The sequence below is a fragment of the Atractosteus spatula genome, chromosome 4 (assembly GCF_055471065.1).
Source record: "Atractosteus spatula isolate fAtrSpa1 chromosome 4, fAtrSpa1.hap1, whole genome shotgun sequence".
NCBI lineage: Eukaryota > Metazoa > Chordata > Actinopteri > Semionotiformes > Lepisosteidae > Atractosteus > Atractosteus spatula.
This window is the reverse complement of record NC_142709.1, coordinates 74,402,630-74,423,343: the sequence shown is the minus strand read 5'-3', so window position 1 is coordinate 74,423,343 and position 20,714 is coordinate 74,402,630.

The window sequence follows — 20,714 nt, the reverse complement described above, 5'->3', positions numbered from 1 at the left end:
CCTAGAGGTCGCGGTGCACCACGCGACAGTTATATTCCAAAACTGAGTCACTCAGATCACACGAGTACCCAAGCATGCTTGAAACTCATTCAAATGCAAGTGCTTCTATCTGTTGACGTGATTGTTTCCCACTCATTCCTTTTGGTTTGGGGAACATGTCAAAATCCCATGCCCAGAGAACTTCAGGTAGAGCTCGCGGAAATGCTCAGTGGACAACCCAGGCAGGGTAAGGATCAGTATTTCCACACTACTCAGAGAATTTTTATTTTCAGTGATGGATTTTTAGCCCAATTCAAGTTGAAGAAAAGTGGTTTCGTGAAAATCGCAGAAAATTTTTTTTCAGAAACTCTGGGGTGCCTGGAGGTCGCGGTGCACCACGCGACAGTTGTATTCCAAAACTGAGTCACTCAGATCACACGAGTACCCAAGCATGCTTGAAACTCATTCAAATGCAAGTGCTTCTATCTGTTGTCTTGATTGTTTCCCACTCATTCCTTTTGGTTTGGGGAACATGTCAAAATCCCATGCCCAGAGAACTTCAGGTAGAGTTCGAGGAAATGCTCAGTGGACAACCCAGGCAGGGTAAGGATCAGCATTTCCACACTACTCAGAGAATTTTTATTTTCAGGGATGGATTTTTAGCCCAATTCAAGTTGAAGAAGAGTGGTTTCGTGAAAATCGCAGAAAATTTTTTTTCAGAAACTCCGGGGTGCCTGGAGGTCGCGGTGCACCACGCGACAGTTGTATTCCAAAACTGAGACACTCAGATCACACGAGTACCCAAGCATGCTTGAAACTCATTCAAATGCAAGTGCTTCTATCTGTTGTCTTGATTGTTTCCCACTCATTCCTTTTGGTTTGGGGAACATGTCAAAATCCAATGCCCAGAGAACTTCAAGTAGAGTTCGGGGAAATGCTCAGTGGACAACCCAGGCAGGGTAAGGATTAGCATTTACACACTACTCAGAGAATTTTTATTTTCAGGGATGGATTTTTAGCCGAATTCAAGTAGAAGAAAAGTGGTTTCGTGAAAATCGCAGAAAATTTTTTTTCAGAAACTCCGGGGTGCGTGGAGGTCGCGGTGCACCACGCGACAGTTGTATTCCAAAACTGAGTCACTCAGATCACACGAGTACCCAAGCATGCTTGAAACTCATTCAAATGCAAGTGCTTCTATCTGTTGTCTTGATTGTTTCCCACTCATTCCTTTTGGTTTGGGGAACATGTCAAAATCCCATGCCCAGAGAACTTCAGGTAGAGCTCGCGGAAATGCTCAGTGGACAACCCAGGCAGGGTAAGGATCAGTATTTCCACACTACTCAGAGAATTTTTATTTTCAGTGATGGATTTTTAGCCCAATTCAAGTTGAAGAAAAGTGGTTTCGTGAAAATCGCAGAAATTTTTTTTTCAGAAACTCTGGGGTGCCTGGAGGTCGCGGTGCACCACACGACAGTTGTATTCCAAAACTGAGTCACTCAGGTCACACGAGTACCCAAGCATGCTTGAAACTCATTCAAATGCAAGTGCTTCTATCTGTTGTCTTGATTGTTTCCCACTCATTCCTTTTGGTTTGGGGAACATGTCAAAATCCCATGCCCAGAGAACTTCAGGTAGAGTTCGGGGAAATGCTCAGTGGACAACCCAGGCAGGGTAAGGATTAGCATTTACACACTACTCAGAGAATTTTTATTTTCAGGGATGGATTTTTAGCCCAATTCAAGTAGAAGAAAAGTGGTTTCGTGAAAATCGCAGAAAATTTTTTTTCAAAAACTCCGGGGTGCGTGGAGGTCGCGGTGCACCACGCGACAGTTGTATTCCAAAACTGAGTCACTCAGATCACACGAGTACCCAAGCATGCTTGAAACTCATTCAAATGCAAGTGCTTCTATCTGTTGTCTTGATTGTTTCCAACTCATTCCTTTTGGTTTGGGGAACATGTCAAAATCCCATGCCCAGAGAATTTCAAGTAGAGTTCGCGGAAATGCTCAGTGGACAACCCAGGCAGGGTAAGGATCAGTATTTCCACTCTACTCAGAGAATTTTTATTTTCAGGGATGGATTTTTAGCCCAATTCAAGTTGAAGAAAAGTGGTTTCGTGAAAATCGCAGAAAATTTTTTTTCAGAAACTCCGGGGTGCCTAGAGGTCGCGGTGCACCACGCGACAGTTATATTCCAAAACTGAGTCACTCAGATCACACAAGTACCCAAGCATGCTTGAAACTCATTCAAATGCAAGTGCTTCTATCTGTTGTCTTGATTGTTTCCCACTCATTCCTTTTGGTTTGGGGAACATGTCAAAATCCCATGCCCAGAGAACTTGAGGTAGAGTTCGAGGAAATGCTCAGTGGACAACCCAGGCAGGGTAAGGATCAGCATTTCCACACTATTCAGAGAATTTTTATTTTCAGGGATGGATTTTTAGCCCAATTCAAGTTGAAGAAATGTGGTTTCGTGAAAATCGCAGAAAATTTTTTTTCAGAAACTCCGGGGTGCCTAGAGGTCGCGGTGCACCACGCGACAGTTATATTCCAAAACTGAGTCTCTCAGATCACACGAGTACCCAAGCATGCTTGAAACTCATTCAAATGCAAGTGCTTCTATCTGTTGACGTGATTGTTTCCCACTCATTCCTTTTGGTTTGGGGAACATGTCAAAATCCCATGCCCAGAGAACTTCAGGTAGAGCTCGCGGAAATGCTCAGTGGACAACCCAGGCAGGGTAAGGACCAGTATTTCCACACTACTCAGAGAATTTTTATTTTCAGTGATGGATTTTTAGCCCAATTCAAGTTGAAGAAAAGTGGTTTCGTGAAAATCGCAGAAAATTTTTTTTCAGAAACTCCGGGGTGCCTGGAGGTCGCGGTGCACCACGCGACAGTTGTATTCCAAAACTGAGACACTCAGATCACACGAGTACCCAAGCATGCTTGAAACTCATTCAAATGCAAGTGCTTCTATCTGTTGTCTTGATTGTTTCCCACTCATTCCTTTTGGTTTGGGGAACATGTCAAAATCCCATGCCCAGAGAACTTCAGGTAGAGTTCGGGGAAATGCTCAGTGGACAACCCAGGCAGGATAAGGATCAGCATTTCCACACTACTCAGAGAATTTTTATTTTCAGGGATGGATTTTTAGCCCAATTCAAGTTGAAGAAAAGTGGTTTCGTGAAAATCGCAGAAAATTTTTTTTCAGAAACTCCGGGGTGCCTGGAGGTCGCGGTGCACCACGCGACAGTTGCATTCCAAAACTGAGTCACTCAGATCACACGAGTACCCAAGCATGCTTGAAACTCATTCAAATGCAAGTGCTTCTATCTGTTGTCTTGATTGTTTCCCACTCATTCCTTTTGGTTTGGGGAACATGTCAAAATCCCATGCCCAGAGAACTTCAGGTAGAATTCGGGGAAATGCTCAGTGGACAACCCAGGCAGGATAAGGATCAGCATTTCCACACTACTCAGAGAATTTTTATTTTCAGGGATGGATTTTTAGCCCAATTCAAGTAGAAGAAAAGTGGTTTCGTGAAAATCGCAGAAAATTTTTTTTCAGAAACTCCGGGGTGCGTGGAGGTCGCGGTGCACCACGCGACAGTTGTATTCCAAAACTGAGTCACTCAGATCACACGAGTACCCAAGCATGCTTGAAACTCATTCAAATGCAAGTGCTTCTATCTGTTGTCTTGATTGTTTCCAACTCATTCCTTTTGGTTTGGGGAACATGTCAAAATCCCATGCCCAGAGAATTTCAAGAAGAGTTCGCGGAAATGCTCAGTGGACAACCCAGGCAGGGTAAGGATCAGTATTTCCACTCTACTCAGAGAATTTTTATTTTCAGGGATGGATTTTTAGCCCAATTCAAGTTGAAGAAAAGTGGTTTCGTGAAAATCGCAGAAAATTTTTTTTCAGAAACTCCGGGGTGCCTAGAGGTCGCGGTGCACCACGCGACAGTTATATTCCAAAACTGAGTCACTCAGATCACACAAGTACCCAAGCATGCTTGAAACTCATTCAAATGCAAGTGCTTCTATCTGTTGTCTTGATTGTTTCCCACTCCTTCCTTTTGGTTTGGGGAACATGTCAAAATCCCATGCCCAGAGAACTTCAGGTAGAGCTCGCGGAAATGCTCAGTGGACAACCCAGGCAGGGTAAGGATCAGTATTTCCACACTACTCAGAGAATTTTTATTTTCAGTGATGGATTTTTAGCCCCATTCAAGTTGAAGAAAAGTGGTTTCGTGAAAATCGCAGAAAATTTTTTTTCAGAAACTCCGGGGTGCGTGGAGGTCGCGGTGCACCACGCGACAGTTGTATTCCAAAACTGAGTCACTCAGATCACACGAGTACCCAAGCATGCTTGAAACTCATTCAAATGCAAGTGCTTCTATCTGTTGACTTGATTGTTTCCCACTCATTCCTTTTGGTTTGGGGAACATGTCAAAATCCCATGCCCAGAGAACTTCAGGTAGAGCTCGCGGAAATGCTCAGTGGACAACCCAGGCAGGGTAAGGATCAGTATTTCCACACTACTCAGAGAATTTTTATTTTCAGTGATGGATTTTTAGCCCCATTCAAGTTGAAGAAAAGTGGTTTCGTGAAAATCGCAGAAAATTTTTTTTCAGAAACTCCGAGGTGCGTGGAGGTCGCGGTGCACCACGCGACAGTTGTATTCCAAAACTGAGTCACTCAGATCACACGAGTACCCAAGCATGCTTGAAACTCATTCCAATGCAAGTGCTTCTATCTGTTGTCTTGATTGTTTCCCACTCCTTCCTTTTGGTTTGGGGAACATGTCAAAATCCCATGCCCAGAGAACTTCAGGTAGAGCTCGCGGAAATGCTCAGTGGACAACCCAGGCAGGGTAAGGATCAGTATTTCCACACTACTCAGAGAATTTTTATTTTCAGTGATGGATTTTTAGCCCCATTCAAGTTGAAGAAAAGTGGTTTCGTGAAAATCGCAGAAAATTTTTTTTCAGAAACTCCAGGGTGCGTGGAGGTCGCGGTGCACCACGCGACAGTTGTATTCCAAAACTGAGTCACTCAGATCACACGAGTACCCAAGCATGCTTGAAACTCATTCAAATGCAAGTGCTTCTATCTGTTGACTTGATTGTTTCCCACTCATTCCTTTTGGTTTGGGGAACATGTCAAAATCCCATGCCCAGAGAACTTCAGGTAGAGCTCGCGGAAATGCTCAGTGGACAACCCAGGCAGGGTAAGGATCAGTATTTCCACACTACTCAGAGAATTTTTATTTTCAGTGATGGATTTTTAGCCCCATTCAAGTTGAAGAAAAGTGGTTTCGTGAAAATCGCAGAAATTTTTTTTTCAGAAACTCCGAGGTGCGTGGAGGTCGCGGTGCACCACGCGACAGTTGTATTCCAAAACTGAGTCACTCAGATCACACGAGTACCCAAGCATGCTTGAAACTCATTCAAATGCAAGTGCTTCTATCTGTTGTCTTGATTGTTTCCCACTCATTCCTTCTGGTTTGGGGAACATGTCAAAATCCAATGCCCAGAGAACTTCAAGTAGAGTTCGGGGAAATGCTCAGTGGACAACCCAGGCAGGGTAAGGATTAGCATTTACACACTACTCAGAGAATTTTTATTTTCAGGGATGGATTTTTAGCCCAAATCAAGTTGAAGAAAAGTGGTTTCGTGAAAATCGCAGAAAATTTTTTTTCAGAAACTCCGGGGTGCCTGGAGGTCGCGGTGCACCATGCGACAGTTGTATTCGAAAACTGAGTCACTCAGATCACACGAGTACAAAAGCATGCTTGAAACACATTCAAATGCAAGAGCTTCTATCTGTTGTATTGATTGTTTCCCACTCATTCCTTTTGGTTTGGGGAACATGTCAAAATCCCATGCCCAGAGAACTTCAGGTAGAGCTCGCGGAAATGATCAGTAGACAACCCAGGCAGGGTAAGGATCAATATTTCGACACTACTCAGAGAATTTTTATTTTCAGTGATGGATTTTTAGCCCAATTCAAGTTGAAGAAAAGTGGTTTCGTGAAAATCGCAGAAAATTTTTTTTCAGAAACTCCGGGGTGCCTGGAGGTCGCGGTGCAGCACGCGACAGTTGTATTCCAAAACTGAGTCACTCAGATCACACGAGTACCCAAGCATGCTTGAAACTCATTCAAATGCAAGTGCTTCTATCTGTTGTCTTGATTGTTTCCCACTCATTCCTTTTGGTTTGGGGAACATGTCAAAATCCCATGCCCAGAGAACTTCAGGTAGAGTTCGGGGAAATGCTCAGTGGACAACCCAGGCAGGGTAAGGATCAGTATTTCCACACTACTCAGAGAATTTTTATTTTCAGTGATGGATTTTTAGCCCAATTCAAGTTGAAGAAAAGTGGTTTCGTGAAAATCGCAGAAAATTTTTTTTCAGAAACTCCGGGGTGCCTGGAGGTCGCGGTGCACCACGCGACAGTTGTATTCCAAAACTGAGTCACTCAGATCACACGAGTACCCAAGCATGCTTGAAACTCATTCAAATGCAAGTGCTTCTATCTGTTGTCTTGATTGTTTCCCACTCATTCCTTTTGGTTTGGGGAACATGTCAAAATCCCATGCCCAGAGAACTTCAGGTAGAGCTCGCGGAAATGCTCAGTGGACAACCCAGGCAGGGTAAGGATCAGTATTTCCACACTACTCAGAGAATTTTTATTTTCAGTGATGGATTTTTAGCCCCATTCAAGTTGAAGAAAAGTGGTTTCGTGAAAATCGCAGAAAATTTTTTTTCAGAAACTCCGAGGTGCGTGGAGGTCGCGGTGCACCACGCGACAGTTGTATTCCAAAACTGAGTCACTCAGATCACACGAGTACCCAAGCATGCTTGAAACTCATTCAAATGCAAGTGCTTCTATCTGTTGTCTTGATTGTTTCCCACTCATTCCTTCTGGTTTGGGGAACATGTCAAAATCCAATGCCCAGAGAACTTCAAGTAGAGTTCGGGGAAATGCTCAGTGGACAACCCAGGCAGGGTAAGGATTAGCATTTACACACTACTCAGAGAATTTTTATTTTCAGGGATGGATTTTTAGCCCAAATCAAGTTGAAGAAAAGTGGTTTCGTGAAAATCGCAGAAAATTTTTTTTCAGAAACTCCGGGGTGCCTGGAGGTCGCGGTGCACCATGCGACAGTTGTATTCGAAAACTGAGTCACTCAGATCACACGAGTACAAAAGCATGCTTGAAACACATTCAAATGCAAGAGCTTCTATCTGTTGTATTGATTGTTTCCCACTCATTCCTTTTGGTTTGGGGAACATGTCAAAATCCCATGCCCAGAGAACTTCAGGTAGAGCTCGCGGAAATGATCAGTAGACAACCCAGGCAGGGTAAGGATCAATATTTCGACACTACTCAGAGAATTTTTATTTTCAGTGATGGATTTTTAGCCCAATTCAAGTTGAAGAAAAGTGGTTTCGTGAAAATCGCAGAAAATTTTTTTTCAGAAACTCCGGGGTGCCTGGAGGTCGCGGTGCACCACGCGACAGTTGTATTCCAAAACTGAGTCACTCAGATCACACGAGTACCCAAGCATGCTTGAAACTCATTCAAATGCAAGTGCTTCTATCTGTTGTCTTGATTGTTTCCCACTCATTCCTTTTGGTTTGGGGAACATGTCAAAATCCCATGCCCAGAGAACTTCAGGTAGAGTTCGGGGAAATGCTCAGTGGACAACCCAGGCAGGGTAAGGATCAGTATTTCCACACTACTCAGAGAATTTTTATTTTCAGTGATGGATTTTTAGCCCAATTCAAGTTGAAGAAAAGTGGTTTCGTGAAAATCGCAGAAAATTTTTTTTCAGAAACTCCGGGGTGCCTGGAGGTCGCGGTGCACCACGCGACAGTTGTATTCCAAAACTGAGTCACTCAGATCACACGAGTACCCAAGCATGCTTGAAACTCATTCAAATGCAAGTGCTTCTATCTGTTGTCTTGATTGTTTCCCACTCATTCCTTTTGGATTGGGGAACATGTCAAAATCCCATGCCCAGAGAACTTCAGGTAGAATTCGGGGAAATGCTCAGTGGACAACCCAGGCAGGATAAGAATCAGCATTTCCACACTACTCAGAGAATTTTTATTTTCAGGGATGGATTTTTAGCCCAATTCAAGTAGAAGAAAAGTGGTTTCGTGAAAATCGTAGAAAATGTTTTTTCAGAAACTCCGGGGTGCGTGGAGGTCGCGGTGCACCACGCGACAGTTGTATTCCAAAACTGAGTCACTCAGATCACACGAGTACCCAAGCATGCTTGAAACTCATTCAAATGCAAGTGCTTCTATCTGTTGTCTTGATTGTTTCCAACTCATTCCTTTTGGTTTGGGGAACATGTCAAAATCCCATGCCCAGAGAATTTCAAGTAGAGTTCGCGGAAATGCTCAGTGGACAACCCAGGCAGGGTAAGGATCAGTATTTCCACTCTACTCAGAGAATTTTTATTTTCAGGGATGGATTTTTAGCCCAAATCAAGTTGAAGAAAAGTGGTTTCGTGAAAATCGCAGAAAATTTTTTTTCAGAAACTCCGGGGTGCCTGGAGGTCGTGGTGCACCATGCGACAGTTGTATTCGAAAACTGAGTCACTCAGATCACACGAGTACAAAAGCATGCTTGAAACACATTCAAATGCAAGAGCTTCTATCTGTTGTATTGATTGTTTCCCACTCATTCCTTTTGGTTTGGGGAACATGTCAAAATCCCATGCCCAGAGAACTTCAGGTAGAGCTCGCGGAAATGATCAGTAGATAACCCAGGCAGGGTAAGGATCAATATTTCGACACTACTCAGAGAATTTTTATTTTCAGGGATGGATTTTTAGCCCAATTCAAGTAGAAGAAAAGTGGTTTCGTGAAAATCGTAGAAAATGTTTTTTCAGAAACTCCGGGGTGCGTGGAGGTCGCGGTGCACCACGCGACAGTTGTATTCCAAAACTGAGTCACTCAGATCACACGAGTACCCAAGCATGCTTGAAACTCATTCAAATGCAAGTGCTTCTATCTGTTGTCTTGATTGTTTCCCACTCATTCCTTTTGGTTTGGGGAACATGTCAAAATCCCATGCCCAGAGAACTTCAGGTAGAGCTCGCGGAAATGCTCAGTGGACAACCCAGGCAGGGTAAGGATCAGTTTTTCCTGACTACTCAGAGAATTTTTATTTTCAGTGATGGATTTTTAGCCCAATTCAAGTTGAAGAAAATTGGTTTCGTGAAAATCGCAGAAAATTTTTTTTTAGAAACTCTGGGGTGCCTGGAGGTCGCGGTGCACCACGCGACAGTTGTATTCCAAAACTGAGTCACTCAGATCACACGAGTACAAAAGCATGCTTGAAACACATTCAAATGCAAGAGCTTCTATCTGTTGTATTGATTGTTTCCCACTCATTCCTTTTGGTTTGGGGAACATGTCAAAATCCCATGCCCAGAGAACTTCAGGTAGAGCTCGCGGAAATGATCAGTAGACAACCCAGGCAGGGGAAGGATCAATATTTCGACACTACTCAGAGAATTTTTATTTTCAGTGATGGATTTTTAGCCCAATTCAAGTTGAAGAAAAGTGGTTTCGTGAAAATCGCAGAAAATTTTTTTTCAGAAACTCCGGGGTGCCTGGAGGTCGCGGTGCACCACGCGACAGTTGTATTCCAAAACTGAGTCACTCAGATCACACGAGTACCCAAGCATGCTTGAAACTCATTCAAATGCAAGTGCTTCTATCTGTTGTCTTGATTGTTTCCCACTCATTCCTTTTGGTTTGGGGAACATGTCAAAATCCCATGCCCAGAGAACTTCAGGTAGAGTTCGGGGAAATGCTCAGTGGACAACCCAGGCAGGGTAAGGATCAGTATTTCCACACTACTCAGAGAATTTTTATTTTCAGTGATGGATTTTTAGCCCAATTCAAGTTGAAGAAAAGTGGTTTCGTGAAAATCGCAGAAAATTTTTTTTCAGAAACTCCGGGGTGCCTGGAGGTCGCGGTGCACCACGCGACAGTTGTATTCCAAAACTGAGTCACTCAGATCACACGAGTACCCAAGCATGCTTGAAACTCATTCAAATGCAAGTGCTTCTATCTGTTGTCTTGATTGTTTCCCACTCATTCCTTTTGGATTGGGGAACATGTCAAAATCCCATGCCCAGAGAACTTCAGGTAGAATTCGGGGAAATGCTCAGTGGACAACCCAGGCAGGATAAGAATCAGCATTTCCACACTACTCAGAGAATTTTTATTTTCAGGGATGGATTTTTAGCCCAATTCAAGTAGAAGAAAAGTGGTTTCGTGAAAATCGTAGAAAATGTTTTTTCAGAAACTCCGGGGTGCGTGGAGGTCGCGGTGCACCACGCGACAGTTGTATTCCAAAACTGAGTCACTCAGATCACACGAGTACCCAAGCATGCTTGAAACTCATTCAAATGCAAGTGCTTCTATCTGTTGTCTTGATTGTTTCCAACTCATTCCTTTTGGTTTGGGGAACATGTCAAAATCCCATGCCCAGAGAATTTCAAGTAGAGTTCGCGGAAATGCTCAGTGGACAACCCAGGCAGGGTAAGGATCAGTATTTCCACTCTACTCAGAGAATTTTTATTTTCAGGGATGGATTTTTAGCCCAAATCAAGTTGAAGAAAAGTGGTTTCGTGAAAATCGCAGAAAATTTTTTTTCAGAAACTCCGGGGTGCCTGGAGGTCGCGGTGCACCATGCGACAGTTGTATTCGAAAACTGAGTCACTCAGATCACACGAGTACAAAAGCATGCTTGAAACACATTCAAATGCAAGAGCTTCTATCTGTTGTATTGATTGTTTCCCACTCATTCCTTTTGGTTTGGGGAACATGTCAAAATCCCATGCCCAGAGAACTTCAGGTAGAGCTCGCGGAAATGATCAGTAGACAACCCAGGCAGGGTAAGGATCAATATTTCGACACTACTCAGAGAATTTTTATTTTCAGGGATGGATTTTTAGCCCAATTCAAGTAGAAGAAAAGTGGTTTCGTGAAAATCGTAGAAAATGTTTTTTCAGAAACTCCGGGGTGCATGGAGGTCGCGGTGCACCACGCGACAGTTGTATTCCAAAACTGAGTCACTCAGATCACACGAGTACCCAAGCATGCTTGAAACTCATTCAAATGCAAGTGCTTCTATCTGTTGTCTTGATTGTTTCCCACTCATTCCTTTTGGTTTGGGGAACATGTCAAAATCCCATGCCCAGAGAACTTCAGGTAGAGCTCGCGGAAATGCTCAGTGGACAACCCAGGCAGGGTAAGGATCAGTATTTCCTGACTACTCAGAGAATTTTTATTTTCAGTGATGGATTTTTAGCCCAATTCAAGTTGAAGAAAAGTGGTTTCGTGAAAATCGCAGAAAATTTTTTTTCAGAAACTCTGGGGTGCCTGGAGGTCGCGGTGCACCACGCGACAGTTGTATTCCAAAACTGAGTCACTCAGATCACACGAGTACCCAAGCATGCTTGAAACTCATTCAAATGCAAGTGCTTCTATCTGTTGTCTTGATTGTTTCCCACTCATTCCTTTTGGTTTGGGGAACATGTCAAAATCCCATGCCCAGAGAACTTCAGGTAGAGTTAGAGGAAATGCTCATTGGACAACCCAGGCAGGGTAAGGATCAGCATTTCCACACTACTCAGAGAATTTTTATTTTCAGGGATGGATTTTTAGCCCAATTCAAGTTGAAGAAAAGTGGTTTCGTGAAAATCGCAGAAAAATTTTTTTCAGAAACTCCGGGGTGCCTGGAGGTCGCGGTGCACCACGCGACAGATGTATTCCAAAACTGAGACACTCAGATCACACGAGTACCCAAGCATGCTTGAAACTCATTCAAATGCAAGTGCTTCTATCTGTTGTCTTGATTGTTTCCCACTCATTCCTTTTGGTTTGGGGAACATGTCAAAATCCCATGCCCAGAGAACTTCAAGTAGAGTTCGCGGAAATGCTCAGTGGACAACCCAGGCAGGGTAAGGATCAGTATTTCCACTCTACTCAGAGAATTTTTATTTTCAGTGATGGATTTTTAGCCCCATTCAAGTTGAAGAAAAGTGGTTTCGTGAAAATCGCAGAAAATTTTTTTTCAGAAACTCCGAGGTGCGTGGAGGTCGCGGTGCACCACGCGACAGTTGTATTCCAAAACTGAGTCACTCAGATCACACGAGTACCCAAGCATGCTTGAAACTCATTCAAATGCAATTGCTTCTATCTGTTGTCTTGATTGTTTCCCACTCATTCCTTTTGGTTTGGGGAACATGTCAAAATCCAATGCCCAGAGAACTTCAAGTAGAGTTCGGGGAAATGCTCAGTGGACAACCCAGGCAGGGTAAGGATTAGCATTTACACACTACTCAGAGAATTTTTATTTTCAGGGATGGATTTTTAGCCCAAATCAAGTTGAAGAAAAGTGGTTTCGTGAAAATCGCAGAAAATTTTTTTTCAGAAACTCCGGGGTGCCTGGAGGTCGCGGTGCACCATGCGACAGTTGTATTCGAAAACTGAGTCACTCAGATCACACGAGTACAAAAGCATGCTTGAAACACATTCAAATGCAAGAGCTTCTATCTGTTGTATTGATTGTTTCCCACTCATTCCTTTTGGTTTGGGGAACATGTCAAAATCCCATGCCCAGAGAACTTCAGGTAGAGTTCGCGGAAATGCTCAGTGGACAACCCAGGCAGGGTAACGATCAGTATTTCCAGACTACTCAGAGAATTTTTATTTTCAGTGATGGATTTTTAGCCCAATTCAAGTTGAAGAAAAGTGGTTTCGTGAAAATCGCAGAAAATTTTTTTTCAGAAACTCTGGGGTGCCTGGAGGTCGCGGTGCACCACGCGACAGTTGTATTCCAAAACTGAGTCACTCAGATCACACGAGTACCCAAGCATGCTTGAAACTCATTCAAATGCAAGTGCTTCTATCTGTTGTCTTGATTGTTTCCCACTCATTCCTTTTGGTTTGGGGAACATGTCAAAATCCCATGCCCAGAGAACTTCAGGTAGAGTTCGAGGAAATGCTCAGTGGACAACCCAGGCAGGGTAAGGATCAGCATTTCCACACTACTCAGAGAATTTTTATTTTCAGGGATGGATTTTTAGCCCAATTCAAGTTGAAGAAAAGTGGTTTCGTGAAAATCGCAGAAAAATTTTTTTCAGAAACTCCGGGGTGCCTGGAGGTCGCGGTGCACCACGCGACAGTTGTATTCCAAAACTGAGACACTCAGATCACACGAGTACCCAAGCATGCTTGAAACTCATTCAAATGCAAGTGCTTCTATCTGTTGTCTTGATTGTTTCCCACTCATTCCTTTTGGTTTGGGGAACATGTCAAAATCCCATGCCCAGAGAACTTCAAGTAGAGTTCGCGGAAATGCTCAGTGGACAACCCAGGCAGGGTAAGGATCAGTATTTCCACACTACTCAGAGAATTTTTATTTTCAGGGATGGATTTTTAGCCCAATTCAAGTTGAAGAAAAGAGGTTTCGTGAAAATCGCAGAAAATTTTTTTTCAGAAACTCCGGGGTGCCTAGAGGTCGCGGTGCACCACGCAACAGTTATATTTCAAAACTGAGTCACTCAGATCACACGAGTACCCAAGCATGCTTGAAACTCATTCAAATGCAAGTGCTTCTATCTGTTGTCTTGATTGTTTCCCACTCATTCCTTTTGGTTTGGGGAACATGTCAAAATCCCATGCCCAGAGAACTTCAGGTAGAGCTCGCGGAAATGCTCAGTGGACAACCCAGGCAGGGTAAGGATCAGTATTTCCACACTACTCAGAGAATTTTTATTTTCAGTGATGGATTTTTAGCCCCATTCAAGTTGAAGAAAAGTGGTTTCGTGAAAATCGCAGAAAATTTTTTTTCAGAAACTCCGGGGTGCGTGGAGGTCGCGGTGCACCACGCGACAGTTGTATTCCAAAACTGAGTCACTCAGATCACACGAGTACCCAAGCATGCTTGAAACTCATTCAAATGCAAGTGCTTCTATCTGTTGTCTTGATTGTTTCCCACTCATTCCTTTTGGTTTGGGGAACATGTCAAAATGCCATGCCCAGAGAACTTCAGGTAGAGATCGGGGAAATGCTCAGTGGACAACCCAGGCAGGGTAAGGATCAGTATTTCCACACTACTCAGAGAATTTTTATTTTCAGTGATGGATTTTTAGCCCAATTCAAGTTAAAGAAAAGTGGTTTCGTGAAAATCGCAGAAAATTTTTTTTCAGAAACTCCGGGGTGCCTGGAGGTCGCGGTGCACCACGCGACAGTTGTATTCCAAAACTGAGTCACTCAGATCACACGAGTACCCAAGCATGCTTGAAACTCATTCAAATGCAAGTGCTTCTATCTGTTGTCTTGATTGTTTCCCACTCATTCCTTTTGGTTTGGGGAACATGTCAAAATCCCATGCCCAGAGAACTTCAGGTAGAATTCGGGGAAATGCTCAGTGGACAACCCAGGCAGGATAAGAATCAGCATTTCCACACTACTCAGAGAATTTTTATTTTCAGGGATGGATTTTTAGCCCAAATCAAGTTGAAGAAAAGTGGTTTCGTGAAAATCGCAGAAAATTTTTTTTCAGAAACTCCGGGGTGCCTGGAGGTCGCGGTGCACCATGCGACAGTTGTATTCGAAAACTGAGTCACTCAGATCACACGAGTACAAAAGCATGCTTGAAACACATTCAAATGCAAGAGCTTCTATCTGTTGTATTGATTGTTTCCCACTCATTCCTTTTGGTTTGGGGAACATGTCAAAATCCCATGCCCAGAGAACTTCAGGTAGAGTTCGCGGAAATGCTCAGTGGACAACCCAGGCAGGGTAACGATCAGTATTTCCAGACTACTCAGAGAATTTTTATTTTCAGTGATGGATTTTTAGCCCAATTCAAGTTGAAGAAAAGTGGTTTCGTGAAAATCGCAGAAAATTTTTTTTCAGAAACTCTGGGGTGCCTGGAGGTCGCGGTGCACCACGCGACAGTTGTATTCCAAAACTGAGTCACTCAGATCACACGAGTACCCAAGCATGCTTGAAACTCATTCAAATGCAAGTGCTTCTATCTGTTGTCTTGATTGTTTCCCACTCATTCCTTTTGGTTTGGGGAACATGTCAAAATCCCATGCCCAGAGAACTTCAGGTAGAGTTCGAGGAAATGCTCAGTGGACAACCCAGGCAGGGTAAGGATCAGCATTTCCACACTACTCAGAGAATTTTTATTTTCAGGGATGGATTTTTAGCCCAATTCAAGTTGAAGAAAAGTGGTTTCGTGAAAATCGCAGAAAAATTTTTTTCAGAAACTCCGGGGTGCCTGGAGGTCGCGGTGCACCACGCGACAGTTGTATTCCAAAACTGAGACACTCAGATCACACGAGTACCCAAGCATGCTTGAAACTCATTCAAATGCAAGTGCTTCTATCTGTTGTCTTGATTGTTTCCCACTCATTCCTTTTGGTTTGGGGAACATGTCAAAATCCCATGCCCAGAGAACTTCAAGTAGAGTTCGCGGAAATGCTCAGTGGACAACCCAGGCAGGGTAAGGATCAGTATTTCCACACTACTCAGAGAATTTTTATTTTCAGGGATGGATTTTTAGCCCAATTCAAGTTGAAGAAAAGAGGTTTCGTGAAAATCGCAGAAAATTTTTTTTCAGAAACTCCGGGGTGCCTAGAGGTCGCGGTGCACCACGCAACAGTTATATTTCAAAACTGAGTCACTCAGATCACACGAGTACCCAAGCATGCTTGAAACTCATTCAAATGCAAGTGCTTCTATCTGTTGTCTTGATTGTTTCCCACTCATTCCTTTTGGTTTGGGGAACATGTCAAAATCCCATGCCCAGAGAACTTCAGGTAGAGCTCGCGGAAATGCTCAGTGGACAACCCAGGCAGGGTAAGGATCAGTATTTCCACACTACTCAGAGAATTTTTATTTTCAGTGATGGATTTTTAGCCCCATTCAAGTTGAAGAAAAGTGGTTTCGTGAAAATCGCAGAAAATTTTTTTTCAGAAACTCCGGGGTGCGTGGAGGTCGCGGTGCACCACGCGACAGTTGTATTCCAAAACTGAGTCACTCAGATCACACGAGTACCCAAGCATGCTTGAAACTCATTCAAATGCAAGTGCTTCTATCTGTTGTCTTGATTGTTTCCCACTCATTCCTTTTGGTTTGGGGAACATGTCAAAATGCCATGCCCAGAGAACTTCAGGTAGAGATCGGGGAAATGCTCAGTGGACAACCCAGGCAGGGTAAGGATCAGTATTTCCACACTACTCAGAGAATTTTTATTTTCAGTGATGGATTTTTAGCCCAATTCAAGTTAAAGAAAAGTGGTTTCGTGAAAATCGCAGAAAATTTTTTTTCAGAAACTCCGGGGTGCCTGGAGGTCGCGGTGCACCACGCGACAGTTGTATTCCAAAACTGAGTCACTCAGATCACACGAGTACCCAAGCATGCTTGAAACTCATTCAAATGCAAGTGCTTCTATCTGTTGTCTTGATTGTTTCCCACTCATTCCTTTTGGTTTGGGGAACATGTCAAAATCCCATGCCCAGAGAACTTCAGGTAGAATTCGGGGAAATGCTCAGTGGACAACCCAGGCAGGATAAGAATCAGCATTTCCACACTACTCAGAGAATTTTTATTTTCAGGGATGGATTTTTAGCCCAATTCAAGTAGAAGAAAAGTGGTTTCGTGAAAATCGCAGAAAATTTTTTTTCAGAAACTCCGGGGTGCGTGGAGGTCGCGGTGCACCACGCGACAGTTGTATTCCAAAACTGAGTCACTCAGATCACACGAGTACCCAAGCATGCTTGAAACTCATTCAAATGCAAGTGCTTCTATCTGTTGTCTTGATTGTTTCCAACTCATTCCTTTTGGTTTGGGGAACATGTCAAAATCCCATGCCCAGAGAATTTCAAGTAGAGTTCGCGGAAATGCTCAGTGGACAACCCAGGCAGGGTAAGGATCAGTATTTCCACTCTACTCAGAGAATTTTTATTTTCAGGGATGGATTTTTAGCCCAATTCAAGTTGATGAAAAGTGGTTTCGTGAAAATCGCAGAAAATTTTTTTTCAGAAACTCCGGGGTGCCTAGAGGTCGCGGTGCACCACGCGACAGTTATATTCCAAAACTGAGTCACTCAGATCACACAAGTACCCAAGCATGCTTGAAACTCATTCAAATGCAAGTGCTTCTATCTGTTGTCTTGATTGTTTCCCTCTCATTCCTTTTGGTTTGGGGAACATGTCAAAATCCCATGCCCAGAGAACTTCAGGTAGAGTTCGAGGAAATGCTCAGTGGACAACCCAGGCAGGGTAAGGATCAGCATTTCCACACTACTCAGAGAATTTTTATTTTCAGGGATGGATTTTTAGCCCAATTCAAGTTGAAGAAATGTGGTTTCGTGAAAATCGCAGAAAATTTTTTTTCAGAAACTCCGGGGTGCCTAGAGGTCGCGGTGCACCACGCGACAGTTATATTCCAAAACTGAGTCACTCAGATCACACGAGTACCCAAGCATGCTTGAAACTCATTCAAATGCAAGTGCTTCTATCTGTTGACGTGATTGTTTCCCACTCATTCCTTTTGGTTTGGGGAACATGTCAAAATCCCATGCCCAGAGAACTTCAGGTAGAGCTCGCGGAAATGCTCAGTGGACAACCCAGGCAGGGTAAGGATCAGTATTTCCACACTACTCAGAGAATTTTTATTTTCAGTGATGGATTTTTAGCCCAATTCAAGTTGAAGAAAAGTGGTTTCGTGAAAATCGCAGAAAATTTTTTTTCAGAAACTCTGGGGTGCCTGGAGGTCGCGGTGCACCACGCGACAGTTGTATTCCAAAACTGAGTCACTCAGATCACACGAGTACCCAAGCATGCTTGAAACTCATTCAAATGCAAGTGCTTCTATCTGTTGTCTTGATTGTTTCCCACTCATTCCTTTTGGTTTGGGGAACATGTCAAAATCCCATGCCCAGAGAACTTCAGGTAGAGTTCGAGGAAATGCTCAGTGGACAACCCAGGCAGGGTAAGGATCAGCATTTCCACACTACTCAGAGAATTTTTATTTTCAGGGATGGATTTTTAGCCCAATTCAAGTTGAAGAAAAGTGGTTTCATGAAAATCGCAGAAAATTTTTTTTCAGAAACTCCGGGGTGCCTGGAGGTCGCGGTGCACCACGCGACAGTTGTATTCCAAAACTGAGACACTCAGATCACACGAGTACCCAAGCATGCTTGAAACTCATTCAAATGCAAGTGCTTCTATCTGTTGTCTTGATTGTTTCCCACTCATTCCTTTTGGTTTGGGGAACATGTCAAAATCCCATGCCCAGAGAACTTCAGGTAGAGTTCGGGGAAATGCTCAGTGGACAACCCAGGCAGGGTAAGGATTAGCATTTACACACTACTCAGAGAATTTTTATTTTCAGGGATGGATTTTTAGCCCAATTCAAGTAGAAGAAAAGTGGTTTCGTGAAAATCGCAGAAAATTTTTTTTCAAAAACTCCGGGGTGCGTGGAGGTCGCGGTGCACCACGCGACAGTTGTATTCCAAAACTGAGTCACTCAGATCACACGAGTACCCAAGCATGCTTGAAACTCATTCAAATGCAAGTGCTTCTATCTGTTGTCTTGATTGTTTCCAACTCATTCCTTTTGGTTTGGGGAACATGTCAAAATCCCATGCCCAGAGAATTTCAAGTAGAGTTCGCGGAAATGCTCAGTGGACAACCCAGGCAGGGTAAGGATCAGTATTTCCACTCTACTCAGAGAATTTTTATTTTCAGGGATGGATTTTTAGCCCAATTCAAGTTGAAGAAAAGTGGTTTCGTGAAAATCGCAGAAAATTTTTTTTCAGAAACTCCGGGGTGCCTAGAGGTCGCGGTGCACCACGCGACAGTTATATTCCAAAACTGAGTCACTCAGATCACACAAGTACCCAAGCATGCTTGAAACTCATTCAAATGCAAGTGCTTCTATCTGTTGTCTTGATTGTTTCCCACTCATTCCTTTTGGTTTGGGGAACATGTCAAAATCCCATGCCCAGAGAACTTGAGGTAGAGTTCGAGGAAATGCTCAGTGGACAACCCAGGCAGGGTAAGGATCAGCATTTCCACACTACTCAGAGAATTTTTATTTTCAGGGATGGATTTTTAGCCCAATTCAAGTTGAAGAAATGTGGTTTCGTGAAAATCGCAGAAATTTTTTTTTCAGAAACTCCGGGGTGCCTAGAGGTCGCGGTGCACCACGCGACAGTTATATTCCAAAACTGAGTCACTCAGATCACACGAGTACCCAAGCATGCTTGAAACTCATTCAAATGCAAGTGCTTCTATCTGTTGACGTGATTGTTTCCCACTCATTCCTTTTGGTTTGGGGAACATGTCAAAATCCCATGCCCAGAGAACTTCAGGTAGAGTTCGAGGAAATGCTCAGTGGACAACCCAGGCAGGGTAAGGATCAGCATTTCCACACTACTCAGAGAATTTTTATTTTCAGGGATGGATTTTTAGCCCAATTCAAGTTGAAGAAAAGTGGTTTCGTGAAAATCGCAGAAAATTTTTTTTCAGAAACTCCGGGGTGCCTGGAGGTCGCGGTGCACCACGCGACAGTTGTATTCCAAAACTGAGACACTCAGATCACACGAGTACCCAAGCATGCTTGAAACTCATTCAAATGCAAGTGCTTCTATCTGTTGTCTTGATTGTTTCCCACTCATTCCTTTTGGTTTGGGGAACATGTCAAAATCCCATGCCCAGAGAACTTCAGGTAGAGTTCGGGGAAATGCTCAGTGGACAACCCAGGCAGGGTAAGGATTAGCATTTACACACTACTCAGAGAATTTTTATTTTCAGGGATGGATTTTTAGCCCAATTCAAGTAGAAGAAAAGTGGTTTTGTGAAAATCGCAGAAAATTTTTTTCAAAAACTCCGGGGTGCGTGGAGGTCGCGGTGCACCACGCGACAGTTGTATTCCAAAACTGAGTCACTCAGATCACACGAGTACCCAAGCATGCTTGAAACACATTCAAATGCAAGAGCTTCTATCTGTTGTATTGATTGTTTCCCACTCATTCCTTTTGGTTTGGGGAACATGTCAAAATCCCATGCGCAGAGAACTTCAGGTAGAGCTCGCGGAAATGCTCAGTAGACAACCCAGGCAGGATAAGGATCAGCATTTCCACACTACTCAGAGAATTTTTATTTTCAGGGATGGATTTTTAGCCCAATTCAAGTTGAAGAAAAGTGGTTTCGTGAAAATCGCAGAAAAATTTTTTTCAGAAACTCCGGGGTGCCTGGAGGTCGCGGTGCACCACGCGACAGTTGTATTCCAAAACTGAGTCACTCAGATCACACGAGTACCCAAGCATGCTTGAAACTCATTCAAATGCAAGTGCTTCTATCTGTTGTCTTGATTGTTTCCCACTCATTCCTTGTTGGTTTGGGGAACATGTCAAAATCCCATGCCCAGAGAACTTCAGGTAGAGCTCGCGGAAATGCTCAGTGGACAACCCAGGCAGGGTAAGGATCAGTATTTCCACACTACTCAGAGAATTTTTATTTTCAGTGATGGATTTTTAGCCCAATTCAAGTTGAAGAAAAGTGGTTTCGTGAAAATCGCAGAAAATTTTTTTTCAGAAACTCTGGGGTGCCTGGAGGTCACGGTGCACCACGCGACAGTTGTATTCCAAAACTGAGTCACTCAGATCACACGAGT